The 14324-nt window shown below is 48.8% G+C and overlaps 1 long non-coding RNA gene across 1 annotated transcript; it reads left to right on the top strand.

Moving 5' to 3' along the window:
- Positions 1-1379: 1379 nt before the first annotated feature.
- LOC123809449 lies at positions 1380-13917 on the top strand. Its single transcript, XR_006784001.1, has 3 exons — positions 1380-1514; positions 4063-4164; positions 13434-13917. It is a non-coding gene; the product is annotated as an uncharacterized LOC123809449 (long non-coding RNA).
- Positions 13918-14324: the final 407 nt, after the last annotated feature.

The following is a 14324-nucleotide window of genomic DNA, read 5'->3' as shown; positions in this document are numbered from 1 at the left end:
ACCTGCCCAGACCCACGATGGTGACCAGAAAAGCTGGAGAAGACAGCAGATTGAGGGCAAGTGTGCCCAAGTGTAGGAGGAGTCGGAAATGGGGCTGCAGAAGAAGATTGGCGCAGGGGATTTAAACCCAGACACGGCAGCCATTGAGGGAGAACCACGTGTCTTTAGCAGAGTGGAGACTCCCACATCCCAGAGAGGGAGAACCACGCAGCCTGGACAGAGTGGGGACTCTCCCCTCCCGCAGCCTTGAGAGAGAGAGAGAACCACGTGGCCTTGACAGAGTGGAGACTCCCGCAGCCCTGAGAGAGAGAACCACGTGGCCTGGCAGAATGGGGACTCCCGTGGCCCTGGGAGAGAGGACCACGTGCCTGTGCCAGAGTGGGGACCCCCATAGCTTTAGAAGGGGGAACCACCACCTGGTTTTAGCAGAGATCCTGGCGACTCAGTGGAGGGTGCCGGGAACCCAGGGAGGTCTCCCAGTCGAGATGGAGTACTAACTGGGAATAACCAGAGGACTGCCTGAGCCATGGACTTCTATTTCCTTTCCTGAGATACGGTACTCTGGACTGGGCAAAGGGGGAAGGAAGGAAGGACTGTGTGTGTTGGTGGGTGTTTTTAGGGACTTTAGGATTTTTGATAAAGACGTTAAGTCACTACTTTAAGTTAGTATAGCATTAAATAAACATTTCCTTTCATTTTCACGAATCTCTGGCATTGAGAGACGTCTTTCCTAGGGTGGCAGACATAACAGACCCAGGGCCTTCTTTCAATAATAGTATATCATCCCAGGCCACCCCCCCCACTTGTTTGTTCTGTAACATACCCTTCACCTGAATTCCACGTGAAACCTGTGAGGCAGGTAGACTGGGGTTATGGCTAAATCCCCAGTTCACAGATGGAAACTGAGGCACATGGAGGAAGAACGAATGGCCTAAAACTCACCCAGCTAGGAAATAGCAGGGCAAAGTTCCCAAGTCAACTCCAACAGGATTCCAAACCTGAAGGTCTTTTTACCACATCACACTGTCTTCCTGCAGGGTAATCTCCTCTTCTTTCAAGCTTGAAATAGAGAATTCAAAAGTGTACAGCTGAGGGAGTTAAGTGTGCTTTTGATTTAAGCAACATGAAGCTTCCAGGCATGTGGAGTGTGCAGGGGCTGCCTAGGGCTGGGTGGGGACCTGGAATCCCTCTGCTGCTATTCCAATTCTCACAAGCACAGCAAATTGAATGTTCTCTTCCTCTTGATGACCCAAATGCTGAGCAGAGCAGCCAGTGGTGGCAGGCGGGGGCGGGGATGGGGAGCTTAGGCTTGCCTTTGGGAAGGACTTTGGTTCTGCAGGTGGAAGTTTGTTTGCTCTGCCCTGAGGGCTTGGGGGATGGAGTTCTGGAGCTTCAAAGAGTGCTGGCCCTATTTCCTGTGGAACAGAAGGAATCTAACTGTGGGTCCACCCCCTACCCCGGGTCCCAAGCTCAGACTCCCGCTGGAGTGCCAGTGAACTCACTGTTCCTGCCCGGTGAGGAAGGGCTGGGGGTGGGAGGCAAATGCCAGGAGCTCATTCTGTGTCAAGGGCCATCCTGGGACCCTGTCCAGAGAAGTGCTGGTGGGGCGGGGGGGAGCAGGAAGTGGGTTTGAACTGCCTTCGAGGGGAGGGAAGGAGGAAACAATGGGAACGATAAGGAGATGAGTGTGAAAGCGTCTGGGGGACTGGCTGGGGGACCTAGGACATCAAGGGTCATGCTGTATGGAGGTTGGAGCAGGAAAATGAGGCCCTGCAGGGGCCTAGTTCACAAAACAGCAGCAAGAGCTGCTGACACCTGCCAGGGTAGAGAAGCAGCCAGCCCATGACAGGCAGGCAGCTCAGGGAGACCAGGGGAGAACCCAGCGCTCCTGCCTTGGCCCAGGGCTCTTCCAGCAGCTGTGCCTGCAGCTCCCTGGTATGTCCTGCAGGTCCAGGGCTCTGACTGCCACTCGGGGAGTCCTGCAGGCAGCCCTGCCTACAGAGGTGAGTGCTGTCCTGGGGACCCTGATGAAGGAGGAAGTCCACACAGAGGTGGCCGTAACAGACACAAAGGGGCGAGCAGAGCCCACAGCCAGCAAGTGCAAGCCGTGCCACAGCCTCCTGCCCTAATGAATCATTAGCTACTGCCTAAAAATAGACTCCATGATTTCTCACTTGAAAAAGTCCCCACCATCGTTCTATGATCCCCTCTCCGTGTCCAGCCAACACCCCATCTGTCAGCTGCTGCACGATGAAGCAATGAAGCATAGCTGAGCTGGTTGCACTCACTTCCTCGCTCACCTACTGCCCACCCACTGCCCTCGCTGGCCTGGCTGCCACCCCACCACCACCGAAACTGGCTTGTCCTCAGTCCAGTGTCCACAAGTGCCCACTGCTCACTCTCTGCTCCATCTTGGCAGAGGCTTCTCTCCTCCCCAGAGGCCCCTGAACTTGGTTTGCCCCTGAGCCTGAACAAGCACGAAAGAAGTGGAATGACCCCTCATTCCACCCCCTCTCTGTCTCCTTATTCAGTCTCCCAGAAATCCCTGACACAGCAGGACACTTTCCTGCCAGACCCTTCTGGTCACTTCCCCTCATTCCTCCAGCTTCCCCACCAAAGATTCTGCTTATCCCAATTTGCCCCCTCCTTCGCCCTGTGAAAGAAAAAACTTTTTTGCTGTGTGCTTCTGTGAGGCTTGCGGGTTTCTGAGACCAGGGCATTTCCCTCTCTGAGTCGAGATTTGTTTTTATTTGGCATCACGGTCACCAGCTGGGCAGAAGTGGCATCCAGTGGCTGGAGAGGCCTCCCAGAGATGCCAGGAGCCTGCAGAGATGGGGACCAGCAGGAGAATAGACATTCTTTTTGACTAGCAATGGAAATACAGACCCAGCTGTGTCAACCCCTCTAGGGCCAGACCCAGAGGAAGCAGGAGAGCTGATGCTGTCACCGCTGTGCGTCTTTGAAGCCTGAGAGCCCGAGGCAGAGGGGGCAGGGCCTCCCCCAAGGGCACACGGCAAGTTGGTGACCGAGCCAGGGCTAGATCTCATGTTTGCAGACCCCACTCCTCTCAGGGCTCCCTCCAGGCCCGCTTCCTCCCTGGGCACATTTGCGAATGAGAACGTGGAGGCACAAAGAGCAGGGTTGACAGTGGGGCACTCCAGGCAGGGACAACTCTCAGGACAGAGAAATTTCCCACCTCTCCAGGGAAGGGCCTCAGACAGGCAAGCTCCCAGTTCCCCCTGTTCCTACTTAATTCATGCATTTAGCCTTTATAATTAATGAGCAAACATTCTTTGCAAAACAATGTTTAAACACCTCAGGATTAATTTAATCAAATATTTAATTGCCCTGTAATTAATCATCTGAGCATAATGAATTGGACCTCCATCTCTGGGAGTTGGGTTTATCCCCGTGACTTCTGAAAATAAATATGGCATGGGGCTTTTGCAAGCAGACTTTCTGCTCTTATTTGGAGTCTTGTGGGGTCCTTCTGCTCCTTGTGCCCAGCAAGCAGCCCGAGCTCAGCTCTCTGGGACTGAAGAGACATAGCCTGGACTAGGAGAAGCAGGTGGGCCAGAGGGGAGCCCTGGGGGCCATGTCAGTCCAGGACTGGGAAGGCTGAACAAGCTAGACAGCTGCAAGGTGGTCTGCCTCCCCTGACTGTGGGCCTTTGGGCAAGCTACATCCCCTCTGTGAGTCTCCACATCTCCATCTGTGAAATGGGAATGCCCCTAAACTGTCAGTCTCCTTGTGCTCTAGAGAGGTCCAAAAGACCTCAAAAGGGGATAATGGGCACTGGAAAGACCTGTGCACAGTGAGGAGGACACAGTGTCCTCTGGTGTGTGAAATCGAGCAGGCAGCTTGAGAGGTGACTCAGCCCAAAAGGCTTGGGCCCCTGCCTGCAGCAGTGTACTGAGCAGTGGCTCGCCATCAGGGACCATCCAGGGAGCTGATGGAAACCCCTTGCCTGGGCTGGGAGCTGGACAATTCCCTGGCCAGCTGGCAGGAGCCTCAGAGCCCCAGTAGAGGGGGCCTTAACTCTTAGCCCTGCCCCTCTCTCAGGACACTGGGTGGAAGACTGGGGCCTTGTGGACGCCCGAGGATGCTTCCCAAGAAACCAGAACAGACAAGACCCCAAGGATAGAGATCTAACGATGGCTAACGGTGAGCACTGCTGATGGATGTGCCAGTCAGATGTGCCTGGCCTCCGACTTCACACCTGGTCACTCTTTAAGTTCTTATAAGCCTTGTGTCTGGGTAGGGCCAGGCTAGATCATTGCCTTCATCATTCTCCACCTGTTTAACAAATTAAATTAAATAAAGAGAATCAGGGAGGTTAAGTAACTTGCCCAAAGTCTCAGAACACACAGAGATGGATCCAAGATCTGGCTGCGGGGATGTGTTCCAAACCCTATGCCACCCCATCTCCTAGGAGACGTGGAGGCTCTCACAGGGCTGGATGAGGTGAGCCATCAGCTGGGGACACATGCAGACAGCAGATGGGCAGCATTGGTGCTTCTCTGCTGGGACCCCTGGCCCCAGCTGTGGGAGGATGAACCAGCCTCCCCCAGGAGATCCATAGGAGGGTCAGAGAGCTGCCTGAACTCACTCCATGAGCAAGCTAAATTTTTGTCTGTCTCTAGGCCAACGAAAGCATCAGAGGTCAGAGTCCTAACTCCCCAGTCCTGCTTTCCCCGGACCAGAGGGCATACAGGCTCTCTGCAGTGAAGTCTGTGAGGAGGCAATTAGCCCTCAACACGTGCAGCCTCTGACCCAACGTCCAAGCCTTCAGCTACACGTCGGCAGAGGATGGATTAACTCAGGCCTGACTTGGGAGCTGCCAGGCCAAATGCTTTCCCCAGAGTTATTTATGCCACCCCATTAGCTCAAGAAGAGGCAGGATTCATAGAGCCATCATGGCCTCAGAACTCAGTGAAATTAATATACCTGTGGCTGAAATACACATGAAGCTTGCACCTCCTCCCTTTGATAGGGAAGGAGGGGAAGGAAGAGAAATTCCAGGCTCCTGGTTAAAGAGGAGAGGCTTCTGGTTAGAGGGGAGAAGAGATACCCAGAATTCACCCTTTCCTCTCTGTCTACACCGCCAACACCCTGGTCTTGCTCTCACAGTCTCATCAAACCATTGCCGCAGTCCCCTTCTCAGCCACCCAGCCTTCAGGCTCATCCCAACCAGTAGCCCTTCCTGACATTTCAGGACTTGGGACAGAGCACAAACTACAAAGGCTCCTTAGTGGATCATTGAAAGACAGAGATGAAGCCAGGCTTTCTGTTTTAGGCGTGCTTTGAAAACCCTATTCTGATAAGTACCTTTAAGAGCAGAACAATATGAACTTGGCATGGAAGTCAAGAGGTCTGGCTATAGAATCAGATGGTGCTGCGTTCACATTTGAGCCCTTAGTACTTGTAATAGCAAAACACAGGAAGCAAATCAAGTGGAGGGACTGGGAGGAAAAAATGATCGTTCGTGCACATCAAAGAATACTATGTACCTATAGAAGCATGGGGATTACCTCTCTTTACTGCTCAGCAGTAATCGTTGGGGTATATTCTTAAGGGGTATATTGCTTTAAAAAAGCAAGAGGAAAAAAGAAAGATGTTAAGTTAAAGTAAAAAATAAGGTGGAAAAAAGTGTACATGGTTTATATAAGAAAGTAAGAAAATGAAAATATACCTCTTTGCTTTTTTAATGGAGGGATAAACCACAAAATGTTTTCAAGTGTGCCCAAGGAAACGGGAAAGGGTGGGGTGAGGAAGGAGAGCGGCAGTGAAAGTCGGCTTCTGGGAATACAGGTTGCTTTCTTGTTTTTGCTTTGAAACCATGTGAATATTTTACCTAATTGCACAAAAACAAAGAAAAAACAAAATTAAATCTTAAACAGTAATCCCTAAGAAAAGAAAACAGAATGAAACAGAGGAGTCTGGCTACCTGTCGTATTAGTGACACTGCCACCCAGAGCGGAAGTCGCCCAAGGACTTGGAGACACAGGGGTTTGAATGCGTAACCCCAGTGGGATCATGTCACCTGAAAAGTCATAGAAATACAAACAAACAGCCCCAAATAAACCTTTTCAGTAATCATGATGTTGGTGGAAGTACTGGAATTATTATGCAAAGACCCGGGGGGAGGAGGGGTGAGTGTGTGTCACAAAAAAAAAAAAAAGAAGAAGAAGAAAACTTGCACCACAGGCTGGAATGTCAATCAAGGCACAAAACCAGGGTGACCCTGGACCCTGTTGTTTGTTTCACATCTTCCAGGAACCCAGAGGTCCCTGTAGTTACTTGCTTCATGATCACTATCGGTTGCCTTTTTGTTGCTATTGTTTCAGGCAGGATAGTAAGTCTCCTCTCAATCATTCCATCTTGGCTGGAAGCTAAAGTCACAGAATTAATTTTTTATTTTGTTTAACTTACATTTAAACAGCCCCATGTGGCTAGTGGCACCATATTGAATAGCTCATATCACACATCCAACCAAAGAAAGAGGAAGCAAAATAGCTTTTGTTCAAGTTCCAGAATTCATCCCCCTCCCCCACCATCTCTTTCTTATTCAGGAGCAGGTCTGGGTGACATGGTCCCACTTTGCCAGAGCTCTGTGTCAGGGTATATATAGCACATGAGTTGCCTGTGCTGTTACTTAAAAGCAAGGACCTTGCATTAGCTTGCAAGGCTGCCAAACCAAAGTACCACGGACTAGGTGACTTAAACAGCAGAGATTTATGTCCATGTCTCACAGTTCTGGAAGCTAATAGTCCAGAATGGAGGTGCTGGAAGGCTTGGCTTCGTCTGAGGGCTCTGAAGAAGGATCTGTCTCAGAACTCTCCCCTTTGCTTGTGGATGGCCATCTTTTATACCCATCCACGTCGTCTTTCCACTGTGTGCACATCTCTTTGTCCAAATTTCCTCTTTAAAAAAAATAAGGACATCAGTCATACTGATGGCCTTTTTTTAAAAAAACTTGATTACCTCTGTGAAGACCATATTTCCAAATATGATCACATTCTGAGGTACTGGAGGGTTATGATGTGTGTGTGTGTGTGTGTGCGTGTGTGTGTGTGTGTGTGTGTGTGTAATTGGGGGATGGAGGGACACAGGTCACCCATTCACCCATTTAGGCTTTCATTCCCACCCTGCTTGTGCTCCTTGCCTGTGTAGCTCCTTCTGGAAGCACTTGGGCTAGAGGGATCAGTGTCAGGGTAGGATCACATCTCCTGGTCCCTGGCCATAATGCATCAAAATGACACCAAAGCCCTAACTCCTAGGAACAGGTGGTCTGGGTAAAGGAGTTCTTGGCCAGCAGATCTGCTGGTTCTTCATCCCCAGTGTCACCTCTGCACTAGCCTTCCTCTCTTCCAACCAAACTGTCACGGCCTGGCTCTTCAGGCTCCTCATTCCCCCTGCTGAAACTAACTAATCCATTCATTCATTTATTCATTTATTTACTCAACAACTTATACCCTAACAGGCCCAATGTGGGGCCTGGGATACAGCAACAAACAAAGTATGAACTCTGCCTTCAGGGGATCCCAGCTCAGAGGCAAAGACAGAGAGAAAAATGAAAAATCCCAAGGTGAGATAAGGTCTGAGGTAGGGGAATACAGGAGTTCTGGGAACACAGAGGGGATCCCTGGCCAGTGGGTGTGCAGATCAAGGAGCCCTGCCTTGCTCTTATTCACCCCATCAATGCTCTTTTCATTAGCCACATGCATTTTGCAGAACTAATATGTTGGAGGATCCTCTCAATAAAGAGAAAAGCCAAGGGTAGCCAAAGGTGGTCCCACAGTGGCCTAGGCACTTCCAAATTCTGGTCTTCATGGCAGAGGTCCCTCATTCTGACTGGCCAATCATGATCCTGTCCTTTTTTTTTTTGGCAAAACGAGGGGCTTTCACATGCTCCATGGACTGCATGCAGACCAGTTCCCAGCAGAATTCTGATCTTTATAGTACGGGTAGGCAAACTATGGTCTGTAGGCCAAATTCAGCCCCTTGCCTGTCTTTGTAAATAAAGTTTTATTGACACAGCCATGCCCAATCATTTACATTTGGCTATGGTTACTGTACGAGTATGGGGCAAAGATCAGTAGTTGTGACCAAGATCCATCACACAAGCTGCAAAGCCTGAATTATTTACCATGGCCCTTTACAGAAAACACTTGCCTGCCCTGCTTTAAACCATGAGAACAGCAAAGCTGAAGTCGCTTAAAGGATTTCACTCCATGATTCTAACCAAAATGCCCAGACAACTGTCCAGTGAGGAGGTGAGAGTCATGTCCTGAGTGATTTCTGGTCTGTTCATTGTTGCTGGTAACTGTAGGTAAACCAGTCCCCTCCCCACTGAACCTCAGTTCCCCCCCACCCCGGAAGAGGAAACCAGCAGATTCTGTGCTGTCTACTGGTTGTGAGCCACTGTGTCAGAGTCTGAGCCATTCTTTATCCTGCCAGAGGCTCTGTGAGCCCACAGGTGAGTTCTATGGTCTCAAAGAGACCTCATATTTACTCTAGCGAGCCCAGAGAAAGGGGGCCATGAGAATGATTAGAGGAACCCAGCTCAGGCAGGCTAAATTATTTCCCTAAGATGGTGCCCTTTGGCAGGGAATTTAGTGCTGGAAAGGAAGACCATGTGTAGCCTGCAACAAAACATCTGAATGAAAAGTAAAAATCAGAGGCACTGCCTTGTCTAGCCAATGCCTAACATCCAAGAGTATCTAAATAAGCAAATGCTTACTTAGAAAGAGAGGCTAGCAGGGTCAAGGGAGTACAGGGCTGTGACTGGGAAGGCTGGGCTCCTTTGCAGCTCTGCCACTGTTAGCCAGGTTGCCTTGGTCAAGTCATTAGCCTCTTGAGTTGCAATTTTCTCACCTTCAAAGTTGTTACTAAGTTCTTCCACCTGGGATCATTGGAAGGACTGAATGGGATGGTGGGTAAAAAAAGATGTAATGTGTAGTACATGAAAACTTCCCCAAAATATAATCAGCTCACTTTCACCTTTGTACAGAAATTCATCATTTGCATAGCTTTCACATAAACCAACTCATTGGGTAGGTAAGAAATGAGCACATAGAGAATTTTCCTTCACTACGTACCTACTCTGTGCCCAGTGTCCCCCCGTCTTATCGGTAGGGGGGTATAAATACTGCATTGAAAGTCACCTTTGTAAACCTCACAGGGCTTTTCTTAAAAGTATGATGATAAAAGAGGGAGCAGGAACCATGACAAGGGTGTTCTGCACCCAGCACCTCCCTTCTCTGCTGCTCTAAGGGCAAGATGTCCAGTACTAGCTGGTTCAGCTGCATAGCAGCAAAAAGCAGTACCAGCCACCCACTGCCTGCCTGCTGTGTGTCAAGCCCTGTCCTGGGCGGCTGACAGACCCTCCCCCTGCTCTCTGCAGTGGGAATCGGCAATCCTAACGTGATTTCCAGAGTCAGAACCAGTGAAAATCCACGTTGGTCTAATACATTGTTGGATCTTGTATCTCTGAAGGCCCCACCGGGTGGGACTATTATATCATGTTGACAATATAAATTAGACTGATTAGGGGCTGACAACATCGTTAGGAATGATATACTATTTAGTAGCTGGCATTATTGCCTGTTAAATTTACACATGACAAACTGCTTTCTCTCTCGGCCCAGTGACACTTTGGCACCAGCCCAAATCATAAGAAACGCTGAGGTGTAAACCTCAGGCCACTCATTAACTGCCCCCAGGAGGTCACTCAGCCCTTCCAGCCCTGCTGATAGATTGGCCTTTGGTAAAATTGTGAAGCAGAAGAAGCTTATGTTTCCCTTGGGCAGCCAGGGATCTACCCGGGCTCCCAGGTCCCCTATAAAGAGACCATTGTCATACATAAGGAAGAACACTCTGCTTTTCACTAAAAGATAGGCCTCATCTCTTGACCACCATAAGTCACTTTTTCTCCCTGAGCCTCAATTTCCTCACATAAAGAAGAGAATTCAATTATCTATCTGTATCATGGTGGAGGGTACAGTTCTTCAGATTGAATGAGCCAGTGGATATGAAAGCACCTGTATCAGCCAGTTCTTTCTGTGTAACAACCAGCCACAAAAATCTTAGGGTCATAGAACAATAAGCATTTATTTCATTCACCTATCTATAGGTAAGCTAAGGTTGTCTGAACTCGGCTGGGCTGGGCTTAGCAGTTCTGCTTTAGGCTGTGGATTTGGCTAGAATTGGTTCCTTGCTACCAAGTTGGGCTCTGGTCTATTTCTTGGATGTTTATTCCAGAGCCCAGGATGAGGAGGAGGCATCGACCTGGGAGAAGCTCTTCTCATGGCAATGGCAGAAGTACAAGAGGGCAAGCCCAGCTGCACCAGCACATTTCAGTGCTTGTATTGAGTCTGCTCCTGCTCTATTCTGAGTTGCATGGCCAAGTCCAGCATTAAAGAGCAAGGAAATAACCTTCCACAAAGGCGAGGAAGAGGGTGTGGATAGTTTTAAACAAAAATCTACCACACACATATGCTATTCACAGGTGAGAAAGTACTCTTTCTTGTTATTTCCTCAACTTTACCCAGGACCAAGAAGATAAACATTATGTTTTTTAATCCATTGTTTTGGCATCATAGCAACCTATTTGGCTGTAATCAATCCAACCAACCACTAAACCACTGGACTAATCGACAGTTTGGTCATGTCCAGTGGAACCCGTTACCAGAGGTGCACTAGGTCCTCTGAGTCCTCTCTATAGCCACCTCCAGCCCATGCAAAAGGTAGGGTACCAGAGGAGAGCTTTCTTTCTTACTCCTAATTGTTCCAGCTCAGCTTCCTCAGACAGGGAGCCACATAACAACACCAACCATGTTTACCCAGACCTTGGCAGGCAAGCAAAGTCTTCCATAGATACAATTCATTTGTCATCTCTAAGTAGCCTTAATCATGTCCATTTTACACGCAAGGAAATTGAGGCTCAGAGAGCCTCTGGTGACAAGCCCTAGGTCACACCAACATGAAGCGGGAAGCCCTGAACTTGACTCCAGAGCTCAGCATCTCCCCTCCCCAGCTCTATGGACAGGGTTCCTGCTGACCACGTCCTGGCTCTGCCTGACCCCACAGCACTGCCCTAATATAACATCAGCCCCATACAACAGCCTATCTACCACAGCCACAACAGTTTAATTTCTGCTGTTTATGTGAACAGAAATTACTCACTAAAATTTAATTTGGTAAATTTCAGTCTTAGTAAGCAGTTAATTCCATGATGACACAGCCCAGCCAGTCAGCAGTTACTCCAGCTATTTCCATGCGGCCAGCCCCCAGATAACAGAGAATGCTCCAGCTTCCCAGGCTGTTTGAAATTCACATTCCTTCATTAGTATGTCAAGGAAAGTCATTATGTGCCTAAAGAAAATGTTTCCTGTCTATAAAAATAAAATGTAATCTTGTACAATGGATTAGCATTTTCTGTCAGGTATTAAAATAAATGGGGAGCATTTAAGAAGCATGATTTCTGAATTATGTGGTCTGATAATTATTTAACCACAGTGGCTGATGACAAATATTTACCTAGTCCAGAGTAATGCAGTTCAACAGACCTATTGTTAGGTCCATGGATCCTATCAGAGGATCCTGCCAGGAATAGGACTCCCAGAATCCACTGGGACCAGGCAGATGGTGAAGGGAAATGGGGGTAAGTCTCTCAGGTCAGCATTGATATCTACAACATGCACAGATTTGCCAGTATGGATCAGAAACTGGTGAATTTCTTGCAATTAATGTGTGTGTGTGTGTGTGTGTGTATGAGAGAGAGAGAGAAAGAGAAACTGATTCATTATAGACTTCTTAACCAGGTCAAGCTAATGGGATCATGAGTTTTTAGGAGCAGGGACCATATCTTATTCATCATGCCAAGAACTCCTGTGCAGCCATAGCTTTGAGACTGATTGTCACATAGTGGTAGCTGCAGTTGACCACTGAGATGTGGGCTCCATGTGGATTATTGTCTTGTCTTTTGCTTTATCTTCAGCTCCTGGCCCAATGCCTGGCGCAGAGATGACACTCAATAAAAACTTACTGAATCTTGTCTGAATCTGCATTGAGTGTGGAAAGTAAAGTGTCTCTAGGACAAAGAAACTGGTGCCCATCTGGGAAAGGAGGCCAGGAGAAAGGAGGAGCTTGGGGTGATACACAGGGTGGGAAAGTTGATGCTTTTTCTGAAGAAGGGAAGGCTCAGGGTCAAGATCACTGCCTTGAACCCTAACATGGCCACCATGAGGCAGAAGTGGCCCTATACTGAGTAACTTTGGGAAAGGGGAGGCTATTGCTAGAGGTAACTTTTGAGGAGAAAAGAGAAATAAATTCTAAGGTATCTGTCAGAGAAGGAATGACTTCCCCAAAGAGTTAGCACCATGTGTCAGGAGAGTGTCAGAGAGGGAAGGACAACATCGGGCAGAAGGTTGAAGTAGATGACCTTTAAAGTCCTGTGAGAGTCTATGACGCATAGTCCACACTTGATTCATTTGCTTCTGCTGGAACAGAGGAAGCTGAATCAGGTCCCCTGAATTAAGGAGAAATGTTGAATTTGACCTTGAAAACCCTGAGCTGGAGGTAACTGTGGTCAGAGCATTAAGATGGGGGTCATGTATGAACAATCACATGCTGTAGTGCTTGGTTGAGTTACATGTGTCACAGGCACACGGGGGTTAGCGGTCAAGGCTGCTGCCATCTGGAGACCCCTGGAGAAGTTCAGGGAGGCCAGAGCAATCAGGGAGACCTCTTTGGAAGTGCTTGGCTGAGCATTCAGGAAGCACAGGGGAGATGAGACCCAAGAGCCAATAACCGAGCAGATAGTGTGGCATTGGAAGATAGGGACTCCAACAAGCAGAGAAGGGGTGAAGTATAGTTCCAGGGGAGAAAAGTAAGCCAGGTGCTTTGAAAAGAGTGAAGTCTCCCCAAGGGTAAGAACTAGGACTGGGGGTGAGAGAACAAAATGTCAGTCCTGGGATAAACAGTACCTGGTTGGTTTCTGGATGAGGAACTTCCAGTGACAGTTCTCATAGGTCACCAGTGGAGGCAGCAATGGGTTCTGACAGAGGTAGAGGGTGGGGTGGAGGTTTTAGAAGCAGACAGTCCTGGTTTGAAGTCCTGGCTCTACCACGTCCTGGGTGTGTGGTCTCGGAAAGTGGCTAAACCTCTGAGTTTTCGTTTCCTCAGCTATAAAATAGGGCTTAAAAAATCTCTCCAGCCCTCTGAGGGTGGCTGTGAAGATTATATGGGGTCACAGATGTTAGCACGATTTGTAACTCTCAAGTGCCCTGCACTTATAGGGGCAGCCGCTAATGCATGCTTGCAGAGTCTCCAAATTGGAGAGCGACAGGGGCTGCCTTCTGAGGCCTGGGGCTTTGAGTCAGGCCTTGAACCTATCATCAAACTGGAGAAAATTTTGTTCTTCCATTTAGGAGTTGGTCTGATGGGCCTGGCAGTGGTCCCACGTGGGAGTGACTATCCTGAGGACAAGCTCATGCTACGATGTCAACTCTCCTGTTCAGCAATTCGGTGTCAGACCAGTGTTGATAAGTGGTGGCCTGCAGCCTGTCCACAGCTCACTGACAAGCCCTGCGCTGCTGGCTGCCACCTGGACAGTGCTTCCTCCTCTCTCAGGACCCTTGTCCCCAGCCTTCCTTAGCATTTCATGATGAAGCCACATTTCTAAGTTGACACTATTTTAGTGACTCTTTCAAGAGGCCTGTCAGCCAAATGACTTCTCCGGATTTGAACTTTCAGCCCTGGCCCCATTCTGAAGCTCCAAATAGCTACGCTTAGCAGTTTACTGGACTTCGCCATACGGATAAGGATCTCAAACAAAATATGACCCAAATGGACTTCCTGGATGCCCCTTGGCTCCAAATCTGTTCCAATACCAGTCATTTCCCACAACTGCCATGCACCCAGCCTCTCTGGCCAAGCCCCTGGACATCTTCTGAAACTCTGCTCCCCTTCCCTCACCCCTACACCCAATCTGCCTGAACATCCTGCCAGTGCTACCTCCCAAACACATCCCCAATAGGTTCCCTTTTCACCAAGTCCCCATTGCCACCCTGTCCACACCAGCACCCTCTCAGCTAGTAGCATGGCAGCTTCCTAACTAACCTTCCTGCTTTTTCTTTTGGCTTTTTCAAACCTATTCCCTATGAAGTAGCCAGAGGGATGTTTTTAAAACATAAATCAAGTAATGTTTATCTTCCTAAAACCCTCCAGTGGCTTCAAGTGTACGCAGAATAAAAACAAACTCCTGAGGGGCAGCCAGATTGCACCGGGTGGAGGCGTGAATAGCATTCAGGACGTGAAGA

The sequence above is a fragment of the Phyllostomus hastatus genome, unplaced genomic scaffold (genome assembly GCF_019186645.2).
Source record: "Phyllostomus hastatus isolate PE091 unplaced genomic scaffold, TTU_PhHast_1.1 phas_scaffold_55, whole genome shotgun sequence".
Lineage (NCBI taxonomy): Eukaryota > Metazoa > Chordata > Mammalia > Chiroptera > Phyllostomidae > Phyllostomus > Phyllostomus hastatus.
Note: the sequence above shows the minus strand (reverse complement) of the source record. Positions and strands in the feature narration are given on the sequence as shown.